The 19,780-nt window shown below is 39.7% G+C and overlaps 1 protein-coding gene across 2 annotated transcripts in view; it reads right to left on the bottom strand.

Moving 5' to 3' along the window:
• add3a (adducin 3 (gamma) a) overlaps positions 1-19,780 on the bottom strand; it is a 162,180-nt gene that overhangs the window by 107,296 nt on the left and 35,104 nt on the right. For both annotated transcript variants that reach the window (XM_041785435.1, XM_041785438.1), the window contains exon 3: positions 8,987-9,222. The gene's annotated coding sequence lies outside the window, so the exon portion shown is untranslated. The remainder of the gene's footprint in view (positions 1-8,986; positions 9,223-19,780) is intronic.

The following is a 19,780-nucleotide window of genomic DNA, read 5'->3' as shown; positions in this document are numbered from 1 at the left end:
CCTCCTTTTATAATCCCCTAAATGGCCACATATCACACCAGAAAGCTGAAAATGCCTGCAGATAAATGTCACATCAGCAGCTAAGCCACAATCTACCAGAAGAGCTCTCAACTGTCTTCAAATGCCCAAGCTTTCTCAAAGTGATGAAGATATTAGCTTACCTTTTTCATTTTATTAACAAAGCAGAACAGTAGAGACATAACCCATCAAAGACTTAACCTTACAGGGCATGGAGAAATTAGCACCTAGTCCCCTGCATTTGTTATTCATTAAAGGTATTTAACGTTTCAATAAAAAAAAAATCATTGAACACATTTGAAGGTGTTTATAACCACAGGTACCAGAAAAGCAAACATAGCTTCAGTTTGATGCCATGTGGTGTTTTATTACTCAACAAGCTGGCACAGGTGTTACCGCAGCCATCTTTTAAAGTGGAACACTGAGTTATAGCCCTAATTTCCCCCAATATGTACAGCCAATTAATCACCTGTACATATCGAAAGAAATGTTGTTGATCTGATCATTAGCGATTATCTGCCAATAACATGCTGATAAAACTGTGCACTCCTAAAAATGACAACAAATTCCACTCCTCCGTCCTTGATGGGTTGCCCAAGACGGTGAGAACATTCCTAACAGCCACAATAAACTGTGCTTTATGTCTCAAAGGACAACACCCAGCTATATCTTGACCCACTTCTCCGGTAAATGTCTGTAGTCAAATGAGAAAGCTGCTTATGATTATACAGGTTGATGCCAGTTTTATACAAACACAAAGGCTGAAATTCCTCCCTTCAAACTGCTGCTAATCCCTGTGACTCAGCACTAGTCTGCAGTTATCACTGCCAAGACAAGGAGAGAAGCTGTCCTGACAGAAAGGAGAGTGAGCAAAACCCCGTGCTTATCAGATGCAAACAAAGTGTTACAAATGCAGTCAAAATGTAAATCACCCATCTCAGGTCAAAATGCTGAAACAAACACATCATTACACAAGAATAGTGAAGGACGGTAGTGATATTTGCAGATGACGATAAAGAACAGCCAATGGTGGCCCACCCAAAAGGAATTTTAGCATAATGGAGAATAGAACTTTGTGTACAGCCCTGTAGTACGTTAAGGGGGAAATGTCCAGTTCTATCATGCCCAAAAAGCCTGAGTCATTTGGTGCTTTTGGACTTTATTTCTTAATATTCAATCCAATGGAAACTTCTATTCATGGTTGTCACTATTCAGAGATGAGTTAATCCTGACTACTCCTTAATGAGGTTGAAAGTTTGAGCTAAAGCAAAACTCTGGCAAGCTCCCGGCACTGTCTCACAGGGAGGTGTGCAATTACTCGGGTAAATGGTTACATTCTGATCCCCTTTGTAGTCAGCACCAGAAATACGTGTCAGTTAAACTAATTACCAGCATATTTGATCAGATTAGGCCCACAATCCCAGTCAAACCCTCAGTCTAAACTGCAACACAGTGTCCACCCCTAGTAGCCACTGTAGTTGTTCCTAATGATGACTGCCTTGCTGCCAAAATGCTCTTTAATCTGATATAAACAACCCCTGACTGCTTTAGCACCCATGGCATCTTGTAGGGACAGTGCGGTTTAACTCTATTTTCATCAAGAAAAAGGGGATAAAGTTTTCCAGAGGCTGTGTCAGAATAAACTCATAAAAAAGAAGTAATGAGTGACAATATTCAGCTCAGGAATGTAGACATTAACCTGTAAAGAGGATGGTGGTGCTAGCACTGCTAACTTTAGCCAAATTCTGTAAACCAACCTCACACTGTAACAGTGTGACGTTGTTCAGTGTTGCAGTGTGAAGTTGGTTTTACAGAAATACTTATATTTTGTGTTTAAATGGGTTTAACACTGTATTTGTGCTATGTGTTTTTGAAATCAGACAGCACAGTCTACTTTTAGATCAATAATATGATAGAAGATCAGTAGTTTTTTAAAGCTTCAGGACTTTTTGATACAATCAATCATTTCTATAACAGGAATTTTATCATTTTAGAACAAGCTAGTGTTGGGCGGTATCAATATCGCCATAGTATGGATTGTTGCAACAGTCATCACCAGTTTAAACGCTCATGCTGTGTTTTGGTGAACACACGAGGCATACAAAATAGCAACCACATTGATTCTTAACAGACAGCAGCTCAGTCTGATGTCAGTTATCAGTATGTTTCCCTGTGACAATAGACAGCAGTTAAATCACAACTCAAATGTCCCTGAGTTTGTTGTCTGAAATAACAGCAACATGAAGCGAATGTTCGCTTTGCACAGCGTCTTTGTCGGCCTGTTGTGGGCTTTAATACGAGATTGGCTCAAGGCGGTTTGTCTGTACCTGTGGTGATTAAGTCAGAGAAGTAGCTGTAGACTGTAGTAATGTAAAAACACTGGTACCATTACTAAGCTAAGCTAAGCTAAGCTAAGCTAGATCACTGATAAACACAGTACCATCAACAAATCCTTCACAATTAAAGTCTGTACGTGTTGTTTTCCATGAGAGCTTTAATTGTGAGTGCCCACATCTGGAAATATGGTGTTTTCAGTAGCAGCTTGACATGCTTCAGCAAAAGAGGAACAAAACTTACAACTACATGTTCACGAAAAAGTCAACACAACCAACAGAGGGAGGTTGTAGTCCCTGAAAATATCTATTTTAAGTCTGTAATACACTGATATAAAAACAAAGTGATATTTATTAGAGGGATTCGATTCGATTACGATTAATAGGGATACGATTCGATTCTTAATCGATTATTGATGCATTTCTGTTTTTTTACAGTGTCAAACATAATAAAAACATCACATTTGTGTTTAGAAAAAAGAGATACATGAAATTTACACCATCCTCTCATAGAAGATGTGTGTAAACTGGAAATTTACAATTGCACTAAACCAAAGGTAGCAGCATCCTTTCCTTGTAACCTATCTAAAATTACAATCATAAAAACATCCTTTTTCACAGATGAACAACTAGTGATCTAAATCTTGCTGTTACGCGCTGTGTGTCAGAGTGCACCTTTTTGTTTCTGCTATCCCAAAGTATTAATTATTGAAATTATTATCAATTATTGGACATTTATAAATCAATTCAGAATCTTTAACCTCCACATCACGAAGCATCTAAGAAACAATATTTTCTCCCACCTCTAATATTTATGCCATATCACCCAGGCCTAAAACAAGCATTGCATTTTTTCATACTGTCCTATCTAAGTAAAGGCAATATTCCAAAAAATAAGATTAAAAAATGAATTATAGTATATTGGATCTCTAGCATTTCTACATGGGACATGTCATGGTCTTAAAACAGGTAGTAGCATTGTTTAATTTTTTACCAGTATTGTATCTAAGTTTGAAGTCCTGGTCTCACAAAAAACACAATCCTAGCGGAACTTTTGATAAGTGTTGATTTTAGCCCCTGTTGACAAAGATCTACCCTGTTATTTTGTCCTGTTTGATGCATGTTTTTTAACAAAATCTGTTCTTTAAACAGTCAACTGTATAACTCAATCCAGTAAGTTTGCTTTGAATGTTTCTTTAAAAAATAGGCGAATTACTCTGACACCTACCCCCGGCAGCATTTTCAGACAATAGATTCACAGAAGGTCATCAGTATTAAATCTAGTCTTTCATGATCAGAGCTTTAACAGTCAAAACAGCCTCCTTTAATTGGAACTTAAAAACAAACGTTTGAAAAATACCATTTGGTCCAGAGAGAAAGGTTGTTAGAGCTCATTAAATACATCTAACAGGTGCTTTTAAATTCTCTTCTTCGAGCCGTGACATCCATATTTAAGGACAGGTCATGACAGAAACATCTTCCCTCTTGGTGAAGATAGGTTCAGCAAAGCTTTCCCATGAACTCTGACCCAGCCAGGTCAGTCTATAAAAAGTGTTGGGAGCAGTTTAACATGTTACTGGCTTCACCCCACAAGCTTCTGCGGTCAAGGCTGAATGGGAGCACGAGGTAATGGGTCTAACCACCACTGGCAAAGAGAAGAATAAGACATTTATCAGTTTAACTGATATCATCATCCAGAGGAACACGCAAAGGATGTAGTGATACAGCTTGTCTTTTACTATCTCAGTCTGTGAGATATAAATCTTGAATTAACTGCGGCAGGAGGACTGATCCCAACTAAATCACACAGCAATTACCTATTTGAGGCGTTTCCAAGAATCTGATTGAGCAACATGTCTGCAACATGGTTTAACTGTCTGTGGGGGGAGGCCAGAGTGATTTAATCAGTCTCTGTCAACAAAACGCAAGATATGAATTTTTATCTGCGGGAAATTGCAAATCAGTAATCCCCATCTGGGGGAAGAAAAAAACTTTAAAAGGTCTCAGTGTTTGCAAAATAAATGTACCTTGACTGTACCAAATCATCTATTACAGAACTGCTGCTTCAAAGACTGGTGGTTCAGGCTTTGCTTTCCACAAAAACTCCATCTCATTGACGTTGGACAAATGCTTGTGCACCTGTGTTAAAGCTTGAGTCAGGGCTAACATCTGAGACCCTGTATGTAACCCCGCCCTGATACATTTGGTTTAACTTAGTGCTGGACTGCAGGGTTCAATCAGAGTGGGATCACAATCATCAAAAAAGAACCTAAAAAGGGCTCAGAGATTTCATCAGCCAGAATTTAACATTTTGTGCTTGGTGAGCCTGAAAGTGATGCCAAGCAGAGTGTATTAAGAGTTCATTTTTATATGGAAAACCAAGAAATATGTACAAATATGTACAGTTTTATGAAACACACTTAAATGCACACTCACTGTGGCTATAGGGATAACTTTTTTGGAGACTATATTAAATGCTGCAGACTCGGACGACTGGAAACCATGCTGTATGACACAATCTGAGGTAGACAAGCCAAGCTATTGAACACAAACACACACTCTGCCCCATTACATAAACCAATGATTAACAACGCAAGTTTTAAAAAGGAGTAACACCCATTTCTTGGACAATAAGAGAACTCCTTCCTGTCTCTTTGTAAAAACACTCACAGGGTCTATCATCCCTCCTAAAGTGGAAACATAAGGAGAGGAACTGGAGAGGCACTTGGGTCAGCGGGTTGATTGAGACGGCAGGGTAATACTTCACCATCACAGCTCAGAGTTCAGCTTAGGGGGTGAACTAACCTCTCTTGGCTTGTTTTAAAATGATACTGAACCACATGTCTGCATCTGAAGCACAATAAGTCAAAGTAAGAGTCAGAAATATGTCTTTATTAACCACAAAGATATATCTCAAAGCCCTGACCCCAGAGCAGGCCAGTGGTGTTGAATTCAGATGAAGAACAAATGCCTCAAAGAGAGGAAATCAAGGCCAACATGACTGCAAATATTCAGCCTGAAGCAGCATGATTTTCTCCAAGGCCCCGCACACACAGTTGTTCTAAAACAATGAGAAAACTGCAGAGAACAGCAAAAAGATAGAGACAAAACAAAGCTTCTTGCAGGAGTCCTGTTTATTGCTGATCTGCAGAAGCACTGAAGTCAAATATTTGATCAGATGTTTCTGGATTTGTTGGAAGAGCAAGGCCTGCATCATGGCAGCAAGTGCCATGGAGGCAGAATGTATGCATAGATTAAAAGTCTCCCACTGTTAGTCTCACTGCAGAGTATATGGTGTATATTCCACTTTGGTAAAACATCTAAAAAAATCAAGTCTTGTAACATGTGAAGCTGTACTTCAGATTTCCACCCACTTCATTTCTGTAATAAAGGTGTTCAGAGATGTTGCTTATGAAGTCTTAAGAGTAGGATCAAATGCTAAACCCTAGAAAGTTCATGTTCTAAACTCTGCAAACAGGATCTTTATATAAATGCAGAATTTGTAGACATGGTGTTTTTTTGGTGGCAAAGCATTCTAGTTGTCATTAGCAGTCACAATGCATGGCAGTGATCCATGTGAGGAACACGGGAGACAAGATGCCATTTGCTATAATGTAATCCCTGTTCCCACCAGCTATCATCTGACAATGATTTACCGTTAACAATGTCTTTAAACAGAGACATGCACACCAGTGCAGCAAACACTCTAGCCCAAAATGTCCTCTATCAACATCAACTCCTATTGCTTATTGAGCTACCAGCTGAACTGCTCACAATGCAGCAAGAAAAAAAAAAAACAACAGGAATTAGCCTCATTGATAATCTATGGCTACACCACAAGTTTGCCGCCAGTCCCAGAGGCAGGTCATCATCAGATGGTAGTCGACACTTTCAGACAGTATGGGTGATCTCCATGAGAGATCAGATAAGAAATAGTTGTATGAATCTCAAAGGAATTCTGGTGCCAGGTTTCTCCAGCACTGCAGTGCAAAATTAACCTGATGGACTGTTTCACTTATCCATTGGATGGGTTATATGTCAGATCCATCTGGGCAACTGCCCATAGTCTGTGTTTGGGAAAGGATTAGCAGTTCAAACACAGACTCTGACTCTGTTTACGCAATCTCCACACAACGAAAAAGCCAAAAATATTCTTGATAATAAAGAAGCAAGACATATAGCAATCGTATGTTTTGTGGTTGATCATCAGTGTGATGTAAACGCCATTTCTACAGCTGACCTTTGTGTTATAATAAGTAGAACTCTCAGAAGCAGGATATTGTTGGTTTAAGTGTTGTGTTTCTTCACACTAAATTCAGTACAACAGAGGAAGAAATGTGACAGTGTCACAAAGTGTGATGCTTTCCTTTCTTCAGGAGGCAGCACTGTGGACTCAGGTGTGAATCCATCAGATCGCTTTATGGCATCACTGACAAGACAAACTTGACAGCTAGTCAGACATGATTTGCCAATGGCTGGAGAAATATTTCAGCTGTGCTTGTCAAGAAACTCAGATAACTGCAAGCAAGACAACCCAAACCACATTGTTTCTCACCAGCAAAAATCCTCTATTTGAGATAGTAAATGTTCGTTGGAAGTACTGATTTATGGATGTATATACTGTGTTGACATTTTGAAGAACGCTTTAAAATTCAGAAGACAGGTTTATTTCATTGTACTGCAGGATTAAACAGCTGAGAGTTTTGCTGAAATGTACACACCTTAAAAGCAAACAGATAAAGCTTGGTCTTAAATCTTCACCACTGTCAACCTAATCTTACAAATAGTTACAGTCTGCTTTTACAGTAATGCACAGCAGATGCAGACAGCTTGTTGCTGAGCTTTGAGATATAGATGGCATTGAGTCGGAAGCATCAGGTGGAACAGTTTAGTTCTAGTTTGGTATGATACAAAATCATTCACGTTTCCACTGTCAGAAGGTGGGACAGCTACCAGAATAACTGATTTATCCATTTATACAACAAAATTTCATATCAATGGACAAAAAAGGGTGTAGAAAGACTTGCTGTCAAGATGGGGCAACTCATATCTTTATGCTAAATTTAAAGTGAGACGTTGCCGTACAATCAATGCACCCAATGAGGGATAAAACAGCATTTTTTTTCCCTCTCTGTTTAGCTGCAGAGCCTGTATCATACACCACATTACTTCAGCTATTGGTAGATAGTGGGACGGCGGAAGACAGTTTTTTAAATCCATAAACGATCATGGATGCGGCTATATATATATTTTTAAAAATGCAAACGCAGTTACCAAAAAGGTGGGAGAACTGCCCTGGTGTAGTTTATGTAAGAAGTATTTCCACACAGCCAATAGGAGTGGATATCTTCATTACCATCTCAATCTCAATTGCAAACTAATAGCCCGTTCACTGCTAGCTTGTTTGAAAGTTCAGGACGACATACAGCTGGGAGGAAACATGCATTGGGAAAGAGCTTAGAGATGTAGAGTGATGTTTTGGCTTTATATTGATTATTTAATTGATCAACTAATCAATTTATTGATCCATACTGAAGGATCATTTCACCCCTAGAACCAAACCATATCAAACGGTTCTGAGCCAAACCATGGTACTTGATGAAGACATACCAGCATCTTACTTCTTTCTGTAACAGTTTAAAAAGAAGTGAAAAACAAGCAAAGATGCTCCATGAACTTCAAGGCAAGGAACGCAAATCTTTGGTCATGCAATAAACCTCCAGGGATAATCAAAGCTGAATAAAGTAATGTGACTATAAGCAGCAAATTCAAGACCAGCAGCAAACAAATAACAGTATTAGTAAAAGGTCATCTTCACTGCAGACTTTCCCATCACTCATTCAGTTATCCAGGCATAAAAAGGGGCCTTTCACAGAAACACCAGGAAAAAACAAGAGCCACAAATAGAGCAGAGCAGCTTCTGATGCCTTCTTATCACTGCTCAGTCAATAGTAAACAGACACCTATGAAAAGATGGTTCAACTGGAGCACTTGACAGTATCACTCCTCCTTTCCCTCTGGGGGTGAAGAGCCTCCGACAGGAAAGCACGTTGCAAATCCTGAACTCTGAAGACAACTTTTTAATAAGTGGAAGGCTAATACAGGTACAAGCTTGGCTCTTTTCAGTGAAGAGAAACCCAGCCCTCTTTATTAAGCTACCCCCCGCCACCACCCCACTAAGCATGCTGACACTTGAGAGGGCGGCACCTCTTCTCTGCACATTGAAAGGCATCTCAGGCCCATTCACAGCTCCCTCATCCATTCTTCTCCAGAGTAAAAGCAGAGTAAAAGGAAAGAGGAGGGCCTCTGCTATTTCATTCTAAATGAGACAACCAAGGCAGAAAGTTCTCTAGTAACACGCCTAAAAGTTTCCAATGCAGCACAGACTAGTTTGAAATAAAAAGCAATAAAAACACCTAAAGCATGTATGAGTTTATAGCTGCTTCGTGTTCTGCCTTTTGGTACTGTCAGCTCTGTGAAATCTCACTACAGCACAGAGGCAATGAGAGCAGACAACAGTGAGATAGCAGCCCTGTGGTGAAAAACACAGTGTCTATTATATCAGACACAAACTCACACAGACACACAAACCATATAACAATCAATTAGCATTGTAAAGAAACTGCACAACTTACCTGCTGCACAGCCAAACAGTGTGAAACTGCTGCCTCCAAACCTTCCTCTTCAACAGACTGTAGTGATCCACCTGCACTGCAGCGAGTCCTCACTCTGTACTGCTCTCTCTCTCTTAACACGCCTCTCCCATTGGAACTCAATGCAGTGTAAAACTGTTGCACTAGCTTCTTTCAGGCTCCGCCTGCTGTATCTCCTTCTCTTTTTTTCCTTCCACACTCAAGCAGCAGCGCCGGTCCTGTGCAGAGAAACATTAAAGATAAAAGATACAACTTATCTGCTGCATGAGTTGCAGAGGACTGACCAGCCTGCAGGGAGAGGGGGAGATGTGCTGTTTAGTGGGGGGTTGAAGAGGGCAAAAGGGGGAGGGGTCAACCTGATTTAAATTCACCCACACACAAACAGGAGTGAGATGACAGACCCGTCTCCCCTCAGGGTGCCTCAGTGATCTTTTGTGGAAAAGACCTTCAAAGATTTTTCCTGCAAATCCTTCTTTCAAATGCTGCAGTTCATTCACAACAAACTGAGAGCAGAGATAGGAATCAGAGTAAAACAAAAAGCAAGGGTAGAAAGAGCACAAAAATATTATGTAATCATACAGTTACTATGATTAAATTTCCACAAGCAGCAGTAAAACCACTGCTTTATATGAATTACTGCTCTAAAGTAATTTATTTAAAGTTTACTCAAATTTCTGTTATTTTTGGGGGTTTGAAAAGTAAGATATGATTTCCTTTATGCACATAGGCAAGATGGTAGGAGTCTCTGACCGTGTATTTTAATTGAAGGTACACATTTTTAATCAATTGCAGTGCAACTGCAATTTTAAATGTAATGGGGAGAATTTGACTCTGTCCCATTTCTAAGATTTATTCTCATTATTGAGTGCCCTTTTGCCCCTTAAACCAAAGGTTAAAAAAGAAAAAGACTAACATAAACAGTACAGTTACTGTGCAGTTACTTTGGTTAAAATTTATTTCAGCTGAAGTGGAAGTATTGGTTGGTAAATCTACTTAAGTAGAAGCAAAACTCACTTCATTTAAAGTTCACTTTAAGTACTGAGTGGCCAATGAGAAGTTGCAGAGTAGCACATGATCTTTCCTTATTAGTCTTGCCCTCACGTTTGTCGTATTTCCGCAGTATTTTATTTTCATGCAGCACTTCTTGCAGACCTCATGTGTCATGTCCATCTCATTCATGCCCTGCTTGTATTTCTAATGTCCTTCCCCTGGTGCTGCCATGTTTGTTTGACTAACTTTCTCCTGTTCTTTGACCGTCACCTCTGCCAACCTCACTGGCAAACAAATGTCCATTTTTCCATTATCATAGACTTCACTTCATATCAGCAATTAATTTGAAAAAAATCTATACTTGGTGGATGAGACAATATATCACCAGACAAAATATTGTGATACTATGCTGTATCGATTTTGTCTCCCGGCCCTATCTCCAACCAAGTTGTTCAGGTCAAGTCACACCTTTATATAATACAGAAAGTTAAATATAGAAGCTGTCAGTCATCAGTCATCAGTAGTAAAACCTGCCAGTTTCATGTCAGAAGATAGAAGCTCCACCTTTTGACTTGTTTTTTACTCTGTACTTAATGATTTTTAAAATGTAGTAAAGTACATAATCCCCCAAATATACATATAAGTAAAAGTAAAATTACTGATTTCAAAAAGCACAAGTACACAAAAAAGCCACTCAATTTCAGTCACTTGAGTATATGTATAGAGCAAAAGTCCTCATAATAACAGTATTATTCATTTAACCCCTTCATCTCCGATCATGCATTCCCTTTCTCTTCATATAGATCCTCGACCTCTTCTTGAATTGTTCAAACATTTTATTTAAGTTTTCTCCCATTCTCTGAAGTTTCAAAGTCTTTGGTTAGGCACAAAAAATCCCACATCTTTCAACAAAGTTTGACAAGAAAACACTCCTACTTTCCCTCCACTCAAAAGCCCCTCCCTCGTCATTACTCAAAGACATGCTGCACTTTCCCTGATAGCAGCTTAACAACCTCCTCATGCTGAGGAATCTCCACTCACAAAGAAGAATCTGACCAAAACAAAGAAAGCACAGAGGTGCTGCTTTATTGAGAAGTTTGGGAATTTGCATGAACTGTCATGGCCTGAATATTTTTCGGTCTATTGTTTTTTTTTTATTCTATTGCACTGCTAATAGTGCTTTAATACTTAAAGTGCTACTTCTAACTTTTTTGAAAATAATTATGATATTGCCAAAACTGAAGTGAAAAGGTTCTAGGTTTGTGCCATTTATTCTAAATGCAATTTTGGCTCAGCTCATTAAAATGTATTCAGAATGTTGAAATAGGTCATGGCCGACAATGAGCTGTGTACACCAACACTCAAAAAGAAAGGCATGTTTTGATAAGCTTTAACAGTGTTAGTATACAGTCTGTATGCTAAGCTAAGCTAACTAGCTACTATTTTCTGCTTCATATTTACAATTAAGCTACAGCAATAGCCTGATATGGACATTTCACTGGACAACTGTCCAGAGAGTTATTAAAGGAGGTCTATCTGATTGCACTATGGCAGGTGATGATTAAGGGTGGGGATTGTAACTTTTTAAAGCAATATTGATACTAATCAATACTCTATCAATCTGAGCCCTGATCAAAAATTGAATTTTCCATTTCTTGATGTTACATTACAACACAAATTTGAATGTTTTACTGAAATTTGCCTGATGGTATTTTCACTGAGCTGACATCATGAGATAACTGTGTGCCTGCTTATCAAGTCTGATCATTATCTTTTATTCTACTGATTTCCACACAGTTTTCAATGCTGAATTCATATTTTTAACCACTTGGACTAACAGAGTTTGAGCAGATCAACAGGACTACTGTCATAAAGCCAGCATTGTGAGTGCATGAGCTGAAAAGGGAGCAGAAGTTTTTCAAGCCGTAAATTAAAGGTACTTTATTTTGGTTTAATTTAATGCACAATATTGATGTGCTATGAGCTTATGTTTTCCTTGTTTTCCCATAATCTTTTTCATCACATACCAAACAACTGACAAACAAGTTACAGCAAATTTGGTTTTATATTGAACAGTGACAACAGACGACTTTACAGCTCTGCACATTTCAGCTGAACCAACATGAAACGGCAACTGTCAAGCCATAGTTGTCATGCAGACTGATTAAGATTTCCCTCCTTATTTTACCCTCTACCCTCTACCCTCTACCTTTGCAAGCCTTCCAGGGCTGGCTGCTGAGAAGCATCCCCACAGCACGATGCTGCCACCACCAATCTCCACAGTAGGGAAGATGTGTTTGTGGTCATGTGCAGTGTTCATGTCAAACAACACAGCGTCTTGTCTGGTGGCCAAAAAGCGCTGTTTTGGTCTCATCAGACCAAAGAACTTTCTTCCACCCGCCCATGGAGTCTCCCACATGCCTTTTGCCGAACTCTGGTCAAAATTTAATCTGTTTTCTCCAGCAGCGTCTTTCTCTTTGCCCCCATTGAGCTTTGACTTTTGGACAACCTGGGCAGAGAATGTTCTCATGTTGTATGCGGAGTCTCTCCTATCTCAGCTGCTGGAGCTTGTAACTCCTTCAGTGTAGTCATAGGTGTCTTGGTGGCCTCTCTTACTAGTCTCCTACTTGCATGATCACTAGGCAGATCTACACATCTGCCTTATTCCTGCTGTTTCTTGAAGACGGATTTAACTGAACTCGACTTCGAGAAATTAATTAAGAACATTTTCAGTTAGACTAGTATGAATTTTTCAAAAGTCAAGTTTCAGTCAGAAAAACTCAATAAATCTATTTCTTGTCCAACACCAGGTAACTGAATGATGACACACAGTTGGTAACAGTTGTCTACCTCTCTTTTTTGCCAATAATCTGAATAAGCATGATTTTTTCCTACTACTAGGCCAACCTGTGGTTTCACTTAGTTGGGACTGTACATTTTGAGTTGAGTTAAGAGGACACATGGAGTGAAAGACCTGTCACAAATACTCGATTTGTGAACTGGGGAGATAAAAAAAGAGGCCAGGGTGATGACATTAAATTATCATGTGAAAGACTCATTCACTGCTTTCACACTAACAGAGCTGCGATTTGTTCAACAGAGGAGCCATCTTTACATTTAATCACTCACCTCCTTCTCAGTTTTCTTCAGTAATCCCCAGCAGACATTTCTGCATTAAGCACGTGCACCTTTAGCACAGAAAAAAGCCCTCTCTGCACATCAGAGGCTTACATAGGCATCATGCCTTCAGTGTATTTTTAACTGCGTGTGTGTGATTAATATTGGGGAAAACCTTTTCCAGGAGGCCTCAGATTTCTCAGAACTATGCTTAGAAGAACTAAAAAGAGCATCAGCTGACATTTAACCTCCACTTTTTGTAAAAAAAACAAAAAAAAAAACAAAAAGAGGGGGTTTTTAATGGTAAGTCGGAGCAACAATCTCTGATGAAATTTTAATTGCTACTTCCTACAAAGTCGCTTCCATTTAGTGGGTGAAGACTCAGCTTTATTGCTGACTAGCACAGAAATGAGGCAGACAATAATTACAGGAAGCAAAAATACGTGCTTTAGTCCAAGGTCTGTGTAAAAAGCAAACCAGCCAGCTGAGTCTAAATCAATTCAGAATCAATAATTCAAGCTAAGAGAAGGGGATATAGTGAGACATTCAGACCGTACAACTGTATACCCAGCTGTCAGTCTCTAAGTGACAGGGATTCCCTGCTTACTCTGCTGGTCTGTGTGGTTTTCTGTTTGTCAAACTAGGTCTGAAAGAAGAGGATGAACCCTGGTCATGGCTAAAAGCAGTCAGTGTACCACACTGGAAACTATTTACTTGTGGTGTGTTGGATAAACTGCATCTTTAGAGGCGTATGAAATCATTTGTATTTTAGGGTAATGACTTTTGTTTGAGGACACAGTCATACTCCTTTTTGTTGTGTGGCCCTGTTGGACCTTTCTTTTCAAAGCCACTGGAAACCAAATCCACAAAAGACTTCTGAGTATGCCATTAAGGGCTTATGTACATAATAGAAAACATCTAGAAACATCAGTAGCTAGTTTAAATGGAAAACCAAAATGTTGCCATTTAGTCTCTTGATGTTCAGTCTGAGCCGGGAATGGTTACCCTCAGGTATTTATAGCAAGATTATGTAATCCATTTCTTGAAATTCAATCCCAGGAATAGTTACAAAGCAGCTAAGTGGGTCACGTATTGAAGACAGCAGCTAAGTGTCCATTTTGGTCCAAGTCTACAGTTTGGTCCGGGCAATATATTTTCAATGTCCTCCTCAAAGGTGAAGGTTGATATGATGGAGTATTTCTTTCAACACAGTGTAACATTGGAGGAACACCATATTTGATGTGATGCATCCCAACCTTGTAACACTCTAGCAACAGGAAGCAGTGTCAGCTTTAGCAGTGTATCATCACACTCATGAACAAAACACAGTTTAAGTTACATTTACACACATATTTATGTGAAAGATACATGCCAATGAATATTTCAAATATACTGTTCTTACATATGTTATATACAAGTTCTGTGAGCCCTCTTCCACCTCTACTTCTAACCAAGAGAACCTGTAGGAGCATTATTATCTTCAGCTATGAATCAACCAGCAGACAAGGGGAGGAATTTCATTGTGAGCTCAGGCTGTACACAACTACCTGATGTTCAGGATGTAAACATGAAGACGCTCACAGAGGTTTCTAATGTCAAATCTGAGAGTAAACCTAACCTTATAACATCAGTGATCAATAGTAACATCAGATCATCTCAGACTGATGATTGGTGGAGGAATTTAGGAATAGAGGTCTCACCTATATTTTCCCACACCACATACGGTTATGGACCAAAAGAGACAGAAAAATGATAGAGAGCCATGTTTACCTTGTTGTAGCAAAAATGTACATCCACAGTGGTAGAACATGTCACAGGAAAAATAAAGTATGAGTGCTCTTCAGGTGCTTTTCAAAGTAAAAGTCCAGTCTGGTATGTCTTTGGAGAAACTCCCTTAATTTGTACAGAATGCTTTTATTTTGAATTGTCCACAACACGCTTCCATTATATGCTGAATGACGTCACTTGTAGGAAGGTTTATTTAGGTAAAACTTACAAAGAATGACAGGGCTTTGATAGCAGAGATATGGCCAACACGCGGCAAATTCGCACCTAGTGTGAAAGCCGCACCGGCAGCCAGAGCAGAAACGCACAGCACACACACTATACTGCCAATAGTATTCACTCGCCCATCCAAATAATTGAAATCAGGTGTTCCAATTACTTCCATGGCCACAGGTGTATAAAATCAAGCACCTAGGCATGCAGACTGTTTCTACAAATATTTGTGAAAGAATGGGTCGCTCTCAGAAGCTCAGTGAATTCCAGTATGGTACTGCTATAGGATGCCACCTGTGCAACAAATCAAGTCGTGAAATTTCATTGCTCCTGAATATTCCACAGTCAACTGAACGGTAGCAACTCAGCCACGAAGTGGTAGGCCACGTAAAATGACGAAGCGGGGTCAGTGGATGTTGAGGGGTACGCTGAGGGGTGCCAACTTTCTTCAGAGTCAATCGATACAGACCTCCAAACTTCATGTGGCCTTCAGATTAGCTCAAGAACAGTGTGTAGGGAGCTTCATGGAATGGGTTTCCACGGCCAAGCAGCTGCATCCAAGCCATATAACACCGAGTGCAATGCAAAACGTCGGATGCAGTGGTGTAAAGCACGCCACTACTGGACTCTAGAGCAGTGAAGATGCATTCTTTGGGGTGATGAATGTTGCTTCTCCATCTGGCAATCTAATGGATGGGAGAACGGTACTTGTCTGACTGCATTGTGCCAAGTGTAAAGTTTGGTGGAGGGGGGATTATGGTGTGGAGTTGTTTTTCAGGAGCTGGGCTTGGCCCCTTAGTTCCAGGGAAAGGAACTCTGAATGCTTCAACATACCAAGAGATTTTGGACAATTCCATGCTCCCAACTTTGTGGGAACAGTTTGGGGATGGCCCCTTCCTGTTCCAACATGACTGTGCCCCAGTGCACAAAGCAAGGTCCATAAAGACATGGATGAGAGAGTTTGGTGTGGATGAACTTGACTGGCCTGCACAGAGTCCTGATCTCAACCCGATAGAACACCTTTGGGATGAATTAGAGCGAAGACTGAGAGCCAGGCCTTCTTGTCCAACATCAGTGTGTGACCTCACAAATGCGCTTCTGGAAGAATGGTCAAAAATTCCCATAAACACACTCCTTAACCTTGTGGAAAGCCTTCCCAGAAGAGTTGAATCTGTTTTGGGTGCAAAGGGTGGAACAACGTCATATTAAACCCTTTGGATTAAGAATGGGATGTCACTGAAGTTCATATGAGTCATGGCTGGTGAGCGAATACTTTTGGCTATATAATGTATGTGCAGCAAACATGCAGCCAGTCTGAAACTGTCTTGATGCTACTGACTCCAAAGAAAATCCACCTTTTTTGAGCGGATCAGTCAGAGCTTAGACCTGAATCCAATATGTTGCTTTCAGAAAGACATAGTTCTGGCTCTGGATCTGGCTCTGGCTCCGTTCTGGACTTTCAGAACTTTGGTTCTTTCTGGCGAACCAGCCCATGTTCACAACACTTGAAGTGGAACCAAAGTGGGAGGACGTGATAGACATGTATCATCATTATCTCCTCCACAAGTTTGGCTTAAACTTGCTCTTCCTTGTTCTTCTCTCCATCTTCATCTGGAATTCTGTCAATTCCCAGATTGCAACCAAACATTTAGTCTCCTCAGCAGACACCTTTTTCTCCATTTTCTGCTCGTCTTCACAACCTAGAATATGACATGGCCACTGATGGTGTCACAGTTCCCGGTTTACGTCGGCTTGCTTCATGTTAACATTTGAGGATGTGCACAGCTGACATACTGTATCAGACCAATGCAGGGAATGCATGGCAGCCAGTGTGCATCTGTACAGTTAAGAGCAATCATATCTCCAGGCTAAAACCTCATTTTCTACATTGTTAACAGTCTAGATGGAGGTGACTGTCAGCTGCACTTGGAAGTAACAATCTGTTCAATCGTAAGATAAAATAAGATTGATTGATACTTGATAAGAGCTGAAGCTAAGCCATCCAGGATGTCAGTCGGTGTGACTCAGGATTTTAACTAATGCTTTTGTTTTGTTTTGTTTTTTTTTTTGTTCTCCACTGAATGTTTCACTGCACACAATCAGAGCCTGCTTAAAAACTTCTGGACAATCATACTCAGATTAGAAACCGAAACCAGGATACTTCCAATCCAATGGCAAAAATCAAGTAATTTGTAAAGATTTGCATTTTTATGCTGAGCAAAAAGCGCAGGGATGTGTAATCAGTAAAGTGTGTTTTATTAGTTTCTGTGGTTGCTAATTTAGACTCTCAATAAAAAATGTTGACATGTCAAAATTGCAGAGTTCTCTTAAGGTTGAAGCTTTATCTTGATGAATTCATTTACTCTCTCAGTCCTCCTATAGCTTTCTCACACTGTGCATACCTAGCTTAGAATAAACCTCACCCTCTGGCCTCCCACAGCACATCCTGAGCTGGATGCCTGGTCTAACATTAGCACATATTTGAGTGAAATGTGCACAGGCCCAGCAGACTCCATAGGTTAAAAAAGGACCAACATCTACATTATTTATGAGCATGATCGTAATCTTCAACGATACTTAAGAGGGAGGAGGAGGATGTCGAATTGCACTTTGCAAATGGTAGATGGTGTAAGCTCACTGTATGTTAACAAGCACTGACGGGTTGGTAATTACACGGTTAAGTAAAGAAGGACGCGCTCCAAAGTCAGCATTAAGTTGTAAATCTATGATAGCAGGTTATTAAATAGTCTTCCTACATGATCTATGCAAACCCTTGGAAAGATTCATATCTTTTAAACTCATCAATCAAGTGTAGATGGCTCTTCTGTCAGTATCTGTCCATCAATTTAAAAATCCTGACTCAAAATCACTGAACACATCCCTGTAGACTCATCAGCTTTGTACGTGTGAGTAGTCTTGAAATTGTATCCTTCTTACACAACCTCAAAGTCACAACTCTAACAGTGTGTTTACATGGAAGTAGAAAATGTTGATTTACAATAGCAGCGCTTAAATCAATACTTTTAAAACCAAACCGGTCCAAAAAACATTGCCTAAATACACATTTTAAAGAAGCAAAAGAAATGATAATGGTCAACAACATTAAAAATACTCAAAACACTACAGAAATATATAAAATCTTAAACAACTACATCTACTATTACTACTTTTAACTACTTACTTGTTCCTACTAATTTGTTTTATTTATTAACTTTTTAAAGAACATTTAAATCATAAGGTTACATATTACAATGTTATATGATTATCTGTTGTCTGTGTGTACACAAACCTCATTTCCCCCCCCACACAGGGCCTGGCCCCCAAATCAGAAAGTCTAGCTTTACCCCTGCTTTGAAAGACACTTACGTAAAGTGTGTTACATTAACAATCAGCTGAAGAACAAAGATGTCTGTTTATTAGACAGAGAGGACAAAATCAATGACAACAGCAAGGTAACAGGGCTAAACCTTTACCCAGGTAAAAAAAAAAAAAAAAAAAAAAAAAAAAGCCAGGGAATGTCTTTTTCATCCCTTCATGGAGAGACGCTGACATGCTGCTGCTGTCTGCTTTCATACTTTTAAAAATGTTTCATACAGGGACTGACAAATCCAAGAAATAAACACATAAAGGACAGGAGGTAGAGCTTAAATTTGTTGCATGGTCTGATCATTTATAAAGTATATTCTCTGCTGAGCTTGCAAATAGACCGCATAGCGCACTGTTCTGTCCTTAATTAAAGGCCATCGCTCCTCAATCTTTACCTCCCGCCCTCTGCTAGAATATAAGTTATCCAGATCGCCAAAAAGAGGAATTTCTCTGAAAAAGAATGAAAATTATCAGCACCATCATTACTATTTTTGCACTTTAGGAGCGACATGCTGTAGCGCACTCACGTGAGTCAATATAAAATCAAAGGTGGCACATGAATAAAGCTGTCTCAGTACTATAGGCCTAAATAATACCAAAATACCTTATAAAGATGCCAGTTGGGCATGGGATAAGGTTAAACAAAAGTTGTAACATCTTGATCTAAACACTAAGCCAAAATTCATACACTGGCACTGCATCAGTGACAACCCCCAAAGTTAATAAATCAAAAAGAGATGTGAGCAGAGTTTGGACATTGCTCTGGACAGTGAAAAGAATAAATGATGTTCATGCTCTGCTGAAATTAAACAAGTGCAGATCTACTTAAATCGTTCATATTTTGTGCCTTTCACTTGGACTGGTGAGGGGTGGTGTTGGAGTGGAATGGTACCAAAATGAGGCATCGCAGTCTTTGTTTTGATTCAGCTCGGTAGGTACTGGACGTGTTAGCATCGGGTTTGGGTGCTCCTAATAATATGTAAGTCCAGTTTTCAACATTGGACTAACACGCCTAGATGATACCACTGGAGATCAATGAACTCTTAGGTGTAGATACCTCAGTCAGACTCTAAATGTGAAGTGTTCTGAGAATGCTGAAACACAAAACGACACAGGCCACACATGGGGTTGGCACCACTTTCAAACCACTTTACCCATGTCGGCTAATGACCATGCATTTAGAAGAAAATGGGGCGTATACTGTTAAGTAAACTAATTGTGTGGAGCACTGGTTGGACTGAGTACACACAGTAAGGACCATAGGAACAGATGGATGAGGGCAGAGAAGTTTGCAGGCTTTGAGTC

This window comes from Cheilinus undulatus, linkage group 4 (genome assembly GCF_018320785.1).
Source record: "Cheilinus undulatus linkage group 4, ASM1832078v1, whole genome shotgun sequence".
Taxonomy (NCBI): Eukaryota; Metazoa; Chordata; class Actinopteri; order Labriformes; family Labridae; genus Cheilinus; species Cheilinus undulatus.
This window is presented reverse-complemented; position numbering and strand designations above follow the sequence as displayed.